Here is an 8,724-nt window from a genome sequence, read left to right as displayed (position 1 = left end):
ACTGCCTACGTATCCACCTGAAGAGGTGAAATCAAACCAGATCGTAGTTCAGGTGTGTGCCTAAGCTAAGTTGTTAGGGCCTTAAAGTGCAGGGGTCAGGAGAGTATATTCCTTTGGTGACTCGAAGAACTGATTTGATATAACTCCCTCTGATCATAGACCAAAGAGGTATAATTAAGTTTGTAAAAATTTTCCTTGTCGTGTGAGCACACCTAAAAGTTGACCCTAAGGATGAATATGGGTATGTCCCGTTCTAGGTAGCAAAGTATTAAAGACTCCGTGTATGGGTCAAGGTAAAACTGGATTGGATATTTGGAATGTGGAGCTTGGAAATAAGAGGTTTTGATGAAACAAATCTCTAGAGTTTGATTTTGTGGAGTTAAGGCTTGATGGGATTATGGCTTGTAATATGGCTTGGAAATGGAGTCTCTTGGCTTGATGTAGCCTGAGCACATAAAGGTAGGTTAAAATGACGTGGGTTCAAGTTTCCATGTCTTGGCCCTAAAGGATAGGTATACTTGACGAGCTTGAGAGGATTCTCAAAATTCCTAACTATCTCCCTGTAACGGTCTCGAGAAGGACTTTAGGGTGTGTGATGTGTGAAAGGCTACATGAGGGTTCTAGCTGACCATCTTCATTGATGTCTTGATTCTACCTAGACTTCGGCAGTATTCTGTATAGCATTTGATTCCAGGCTTGTTCTTGATTCAGATTTGGATTCTTGGTCTAGAATATATCTCGGATTTTTTATCAGATTCTGGATTAGGTTTTTGAAGGATAACGTTGTCTTTGGATATTGACTTGACTTGCTTGATTGAGCCTTCTTCTTTTGACTCATTTGTGTTGGATTATGGGCATAACTACGGCTTCGGATATTGATCTCAGTTTCTCTTGATTGAGCCTTTTGTCTTTCATCATGGCTCGTATCATCTTGGATGGACTTGGGTCAGACTAGCACCTTTAGTGTGAAACGGGTTGGTCTTTTATAACACGGGTTGTTTATTGTGGGGAATGGGCTTGCCTTCCGTTATGGATTGTCAATAAGGGAGACGGTCTGGATTCGTCCTAGAATCTTTTGAGATAGGCTCGTGCTGAACTAGGGTTATATTGTGGTTTCTATTGCCAGACATGGAATAGGTAAGGAAAATGAACGCGGAGTCTTAGGTCCTCTACAACATAGAACAGATCATCATCTAAGTGCACTCACATCGACTGACATGTGTTGTTCTTTTTAAAATGTCTCAAATCAATTCTTGTTATCACAGGAAAAGGTAAAGGAAGAGACGGGATAGAATATATGGATTGAAAAGTGTGCTTTTATTGAAATGGATAATGAATATTTTTAACATAGACTCGAAAAGACATGTGACTCGTGGGACAAAATTTCCAAAGGTTGTCACTAGAAATGGAAATGGACACAAAGAAAGATACTATAACAAATATGGGATAGAAAGCCTAAGACTCAGACTCGGACTCGGACTTTGACGTGATCTCAGACCCAGACTCGTAATCATCGGCCCATGCTTGAACATTTTCTCTTCCAAAGAATCGGCTTTTGGCATCTGACTTTGAGCATTCACCCATTTGAGCACCTCATCCTCATCATTGGGAACTTTGGAAGGATAACAGTCAAGAAGAGTTTCTTGATAAGTGGTATATCCATGAGGATTGCCTAAGCTACCTTGTGGGTTAAAGTTTGAGAGGGACAACTTCCCGTCTTCGATCATATCCTGAATGACATTTTTCAATTTGTAGCATTTCTCTGTATCATGCCCTTTGCCTCTATGGTATTTGCAGTACGAATTCCCATCCCAGAATTTGGATTTCCTTTCTGGTTCGGGTGTAGGTCCTATAGGCTTCAACATTTGTTGTTCCATAAGTCTCTGAAAGGCATCGGTGTATATAATACCGATGTTGGTAAATCTTCTAGGAGGTGTGCCCTTATTTTCGGAAGCCTTTGTGGATGACCTTACAGGGTTGTTAGGTTTCTTTGACGAAGGATCCATGAGGATGCCTTTATTGATTTTGGTTCCTCGATGATAAGAACTAAGAATAGATTGTCCATCTGTTGCTTTCTCCTTAGGACTGTCAAGTTGAGGGTTTGTCTGGACACTTTTCATTTTGAGAGGTTGGTGATACCGTCGTTTAGTACCAAAATTAAATTTATAATTCCAAACTAAAACTATAGCTAGTGATAGTAAGGGTCGAACCACAGAGAGACAAGGTTGATTTTGTTTGCTATTTTTCAGTCTATAAAAGTAACAATTAATTGGGGGGTTTGAGATTGGTTGACTAAATTGACTAATTGCTAAAATGCTGTAAAAAGATGAAAACAATAATAGAGAAAGAGCTAGGACGATCGGTTCACTACAGTTTCGACGGCATTAATCTAAAGTAGGTCTTATATCAGTACGGTATTCGGGTAAATGACAGGCCCTCACGGTCCACTATCAACAGGAAACACCCTTTCGGTCTGAATTCCCTCCCTAAATCACACTAACTAACTTTCGTTCTGGTCAGTGTAGCTAAGTCTGCAACTTCTATCTCCTTTCGGTCTCAAGAAATTCCTATTGCCTTTCGGTCTCAAGGGTAGACTAATTATCATAGTTTTCTAGGTCTATTCTATTCTAATCTCTCGATCTAGGTCTAGAATTCCCAAGTCAATTAACAATTCTCCTTTTGGTCTCCTCGTTAAATATAGCAATTAAATAACAATGATAAAGAAATTACCGACCTAAACAATCCTACAACATCCTAAGCCGTCTACACCATAGATCCCCTCACATCCTAGCGAAGGAAATCTAGCTACTCATATTGATAATTGAAATAACAATAAGATGCGAACTAACTAAATACGAAAACATAATAATTGAACTTAATAAATTAAAAGGCATAAAAGAAATCAATCTAGAGTAATAACTAATAACAATAATTAAATACGTAAGCAAATGATTAATTATTGAAAGATTAAGAGTAGAAATTACAAAGGAAATTGGAAGAAGAAGAGGAACAAAGAGCCGTCCCTAAGCAACGTCCAGAGCAAACGTTATACCAAAAACTGAGTAAAGGAATCATGCCCCCCTAGGTCTTAGTTGTCTCTCTTATATATAATAAGAGATATTATTATTTCCTAAAGTAATAAAAGATAAGACCAATTGCTAAGTCTCGCGCAAACAAATCTCGCTGCAATCATAAACTGGTCGATAGACCACAAGCCCCAGATCGATCGATCGAGCATAGCTGAACAAAAGAGCTTCGAACTCGCGCTCTGGTCGATCGACCAAGTAGGTCAGTCGATCGACCAAAGGTGCTGTACAGTAGTGCATTCTGACGAATTCTGCAGCGCGCAACGATCTTGAAACAGCTGCCATTTCTTCGTTACTTGGTCAAATCAGGCGTTCTACGCGGCGTTGGAAAGCTAAGAGGATAAGCTTTCACTTCCAATTGGAATCACTCGATTATCTGCTCTAGAACTCGAGATATAGCCATATGAAGCAGCCTGCAATGTCGTGAGGTGCTTACTTGCTTGTTAAACTCGTACGCACCCATGCTTTTGCTATCTTCAGGCCTTGAAATGCGCACCAAGCTCATTCCTCGAGTCACTACTCCATGTAAAATCCTATGCTAAACACTTTGGGACGGATTTGGCTCATTATCTACTAAAGTCCGCGATAATCTGCAATATTACATAAAAAGGCGGAAGTCGACGAAAAGGGGGCAAATAGTAGAATAAACTACTAATAATAGACATAAAATGCGTGGAAATAAAGATGTAAAACATCATATTATAGACACGCATCAAACTTCCCCAAACCAAACCTTTGCTTGTCCCCAAGCAAACTAATGCAACTACTATGAACTAAAATAGAAAGGAGCAAACATGGACAAGCTGAAAACCGACTACTCAAACCAATTTAATGCAACAGGATCAACTACTAACAGCACAATGTCAAGCAAACGGATTTATACATATTTCAAAAAGATGTTGAACTTTCGACCTTGCAAGACTTTCAAAATCGGACTCTCACGGGTCGCTCAATCACACAATACAGCACAAGGTGAGTAAATTATGTAAGGATAGAAAGAAGTAAATTTGTAATGACGCTCACCTAACTACGACCTATAAGAGCATGCCTGCAGTATAACATAAAAGTGATCTCTACGACCGTACATATGCATTCCAACCAAACAAATGACCATGACACATGCCGAGGTATATATGGGATATGTGAGGTAACGGGTAAGAAGGGGCTAAAACGTTTTGGATAAGTGGAGCTAATAGGCCGAGCTAGCAACAACGGGATCCAAATAATACGCACTTTCCAACTTCAAACTCAATGTGAACGATACAAAACAGTGCCAAATTGATGCACAATACTCACAATCTCCAACAAACTTCAACTCCCCCAAAAGATATAATAACAACATGGGAGTAAAAATCGCCATATAATAAAATTCCAATTCATGCGATTTTTCAATTCTGCAGAGCCTGGTCGACCGACCAGAGGGTGAGGTCGATCGACTGAATATCGAACTGGTTTTCATTTTTTCATAATCTGTTTCTCTTTTTTCTCTTTTTTTTTCTTTTTTTTTTTTCTTCTTTCAATTCTTTTCTTTCTTTCTTCCCCTTCAACATTTCACCACTCATCTCACGTAGAGCAATATAACCAAAATGCAATAAAAACATTCCCAAAACCACAAGTACTAGCTCGGATAAGGTGGCTAATTTCAGTATGTAGCTGATGGGACAAGAAGGCAATTTTGGCTATGTGGGGCTTATGGGTAAAATGAGAAAAGGAGACCTCTCCCACATGTGTCAACAAACCACAAACCGAATGCATACAGGCACTAAGCAGATCAAATTCATGTTTATGCAAATTAATGTAACATGTCTTATAAGGAGTGCTACTCACATTCCTACATGAAATCGGTCATGAATGTCACCGATTTATTAAGCTCTAATCCTTAGAAAGATTCTTGTAGTTTGCCAAAATTTTCAAGTCAAGTCTACTAGTTCAACAAATTTTGAAACGAAATTCGAGATATTGCAAAAACTTTTGCTAAAAGACGTGATAAAGTGCAAGGCTTAAGCAAATGACAGTTTCAGCAATGAAATACTCCAATCAGACTCAACCTTAAATGCAAAAGAAACGTGAATTTTTTTTGAATTTTATGACATTTTTCAATTTGTATGAATTTTTGTATATATAAGAAATAAGTACAATGCAAACAGAAATGTATAAACGTGAATGCAAAACAAATGCAAATGCAGACTTAAGTGTGCATTACCCTCCCCAAACCAAATCGGACAATGTCCTCATTGGACCAACTACTACCTAACAAAGAAGCAACAAAGAGCAGAATGTAAGAGGGCGGTAAAAATGCAAACTAAACTTAAAGGAGATAAAATAAAATGGAGTAGGAAACTCACAAGATATAACCTCCCCAAACCAGACATGAAACGGGGAGATAAAAGCAACCGTGATACAAACAGGGGATCACGAGCATACATCGTCGCGGCAACAAAGCAGGGCCACAATGTAATAGGTGCACTAGCAGTGAATCGCATCAATCTAACTCTGCAACAACTTGAGTTCTTATAAATAATCAAACAATAAGGCAAACCTCCCCAAACCAATTCCCGACAAAAGGGAATTGCAATAAATCAATTAGAAATAGGGAGAAAGAACTCAAATAAATTACCCAACAAAACATAATTAAACCAAAATAAAAGCAACGGAATTCGATTTAATTAAAACTTGAAAAATATTTGGGTAGACAAATTGGTAATTTTAATTGCAGAAATTTGTAAAACTCAGGTAAAGGACGTAGCATGTAAAAATTAAAAGCAAAGGAAATAAGGAGGAGAAATAAACGAGAGAGAAAAGGAGAAAAACTCCTCTATCTCGAATTGCACAGCGACAAGAACTCGATCAAGAATCAGCAGGGCTCGATCGTGGCAACCTCCATGGAACGATTTCCTATCCTCTATCAACTCCATATTACCTGAAAATTTCACAGATATGCAAAATACAAAAATACCAATACCAAAACTAGTCCAAAGTCAACTCAAATAAACTAAACTAAAGCTAAAACTAATCGTCCTAATAAAAGCAGTAAATAGTTCAACAAAAACCCAAAATTACAAAATAATTACAGCCGAATAGCACTACGGCTCAATAACAAGCTACCCCAAAGCAGGGCACTTGACTAAAAGAGGTCCTTTCAGCAGTATGGACCGCTACTCTAGGCTTCCAGACAACTGGCCTGATCGGAGGAAGGATATCTGGTGTCGCAAAATCAATGACACGCTTCTTCACTTTGCCCGGCTTATCTCTCTCAGCAGCTCGCTCGAATTCTGTCTCACTAGTATCACCAGGATCTCCTATGCCCTCTCTGTCATGACCTGCAGCAACAGAAATAACAGTATGGTCCTCCAATTTGCTCCCAAGCTGGGGCGGAGGTGTCAATTCAGCAGAATATAACTCAGTACTAGCATTAGGAGGATCCGTAATAGGATCTATAGAGGATATGGCGTCACAAGGTTTGACTTGCATCGGTGCCTTATGAACGCCGGTCTGGTAAAGGGTCAAATTTTCATTCCCTACCTGCACAGTCATGGTCCTATCCCCAAAATTTATCACTGCACTAACAGTGCGCAAGAATGGTCGTCCTAAAATGATAGGAGTGTGTCGGTCTTCGGGGATATCCAAAACCAAAAGGTCAACGGGAATAAAGAATTTCCCTATCCGTACATGTATGTCCTCTAAAATACCTATTGGCCGTGATTGGGTACGGCCGGCCATTTGCACGGTAATATCGAATACGAAATTTAGTGAAACCAAGTCTCCTAGCAAGAGACAACGGCATAACACTCGACACTAGCCCCGTATCACATAGGGCGTTATCGACCAAGTGGGTCCCAATACAAAGAAGATATGGAGAAACTACCCGGTCAAATTTTTTATTTGGCAGCTTATTTTGAAGATGAGCAGTGCCCGTCGCAGTGAAGGCTACTACATGATGATCCTCTATATGTCGTTTACGTGATAAAATATCTTTCATAAACTTCATATAAGACGGTACTTGGGTAATTAAATCAGTGAAAGGAATAGTTACCTCAAGGCTCTTGACGATCTCCAAAAATTTGTCGAACTGACGCTCCAACTTTGCATTCTCCAAACGCTCCGGATACGGGACTGCAACACTGGCTGTAGGATCAGCAACCTTCGGCTTCCGTGAGTTTAAAACTTCCGTCAAATCATCAATGAGTATAGAATCATGCAAATTAATTGACGGATTTGCATCCTGCTCTGGAGATCCAGTCGATCGACTGGTATGGGTGGTCGATCGACAAAGTAATCGGGCGTGAAATGCCCTGCTCGAATGATATCGTCAGTGATCCACTCGATCGATCGACCGGAGGTTAGTCGATCGACCACTCGGGCTGGGTGTGAATAGTTTCTGATCAGAAACTATTTTATCTGACACCTCGGTCGATCGATTGAGAATGTTGGTCGATCGATCAGGATTACTGGCAGTTAAGCTCGTTTTTTCGCCATAAACTGAACTAGCTTCTTTGTCATTTCCCGAGTCTTCTTCTAGCTTGTCGGGACTTTCATAAGAGAGGCCGCTTCTGAGGTTGATGGCGTTGATCGTCTCAACTGGCCCTTCACATTTGTTTGAAGAATTAGCAACTTGTTTAGCCTCAATATTCTCCAATTGCTTCACAAAATTCTTTGAGGACTCAATCCCGGCTGCTTCCATATTTGCCACTTGAACCAAGAGAAGTTGAACCATTTCTCTCAACTTTTCGGTCTCATCTGAATTATGGGTACGCATTTCAATTCTCTCCTTGGAAGGCTCAGAGATCTCGAGCTTCTCGAGACGGGCAGTAATAGAGGTAATAAGTGTCATAACGGCACTCATTTCATTACTTTGTTTTGGCGAATTTCCACGCGAACTACCAAACTCAGCTCTATGGACTGCCATCTCCTCAATAGTGTTCCAACCTTTATTCTGACCGGTATTGTTTTGAAACCTGCCATTAGCAGCTGCATCCAAGATGACCTTGTAATCATCATATAAAGCATTATAAAATAGGTTACAGAGATACCACCGAAACCATGGTGAGGGACACCTCGGACCAAACTTTTGAAACGTCCCCATGCTTCGCAAAAACCCTCATCAGCTCCTTGCTGGAAACTTGTGATTTTACTTCTCAAGGCATCAGTCTTTGAAAGCGGGAAGTACTTCTTGTAGAAGGCTAGTGCTAAAGATGTCCAATTAGTGACTACAGCTGCTACTCTATCGAGGTAGCGATACCAATCTCGCGCCGAATCCTTCAAGGAGTATAAGAACATGAACCCCTTTACTTCATCTTGAGTTACCCCATCCGGTATAGGTATTGAACAAAGAATAGTCCGTGAAAATTTCCATATGTTTCAGAGGGTCTTCATCTGGTAGACCCGCAAACTGATTCCGTTCCACTAAATCAATATAAGAGGAACGAAACTCGAATTTAGCGGTAGAAGGGGTAGGTAGCTGTTGTCCCTTTGGAAGGTGGTGCTCCTTTGGCTGAAAATTATCATATATCGTAGCCATAACTTCCAAAATGAGAGTACTCAAGTCTTCCTCTCAAAACCCGTCCTCTAACGTGCAAAAGCAAAACTAGAAGCAAAGGTAAGCAACGGCCTCAAGGAACAAAAGTTCCTTGAGACAAGG

At 40.1% G+C, this 8,724-nt stretch overlaps 1 non-coding gene across 1 annotated transcript; it reads left to right on the top strand.

The window, feature by feature from the left end:
* Positions 1-8,121: 8,121 nt before the first annotated feature.
* On the top strand, positions 8,122-8,230 carry LOC141625130 (small nucleolar RNA R71). The gene has a single exon (XR_012534926.1). It is a non-coding gene; the product is annotated as a small nucleolar RNA R71 (small nucleolar RNA).
* The last annotated feature ends 494 nt before the right edge of the window (positions 8,231-8,724 follow it).

This window comes from Silene latifolia, chromosome X (assembly GCF_048544455.1).
Source record: "Silene latifolia isolate original U9 population chromosome X, ASM4854445v1, whole genome shotgun sequence".
NCBI lineage: Eukaryota > Viridiplantae > Streptophyta > Magnoliopsida > Caryophyllales > Caryophyllaceae > Silene > Silene latifolia.
Note: the sequence above shows the minus strand (reverse complement) of the source record. Positions and strands in the feature narration are given on the sequence as shown.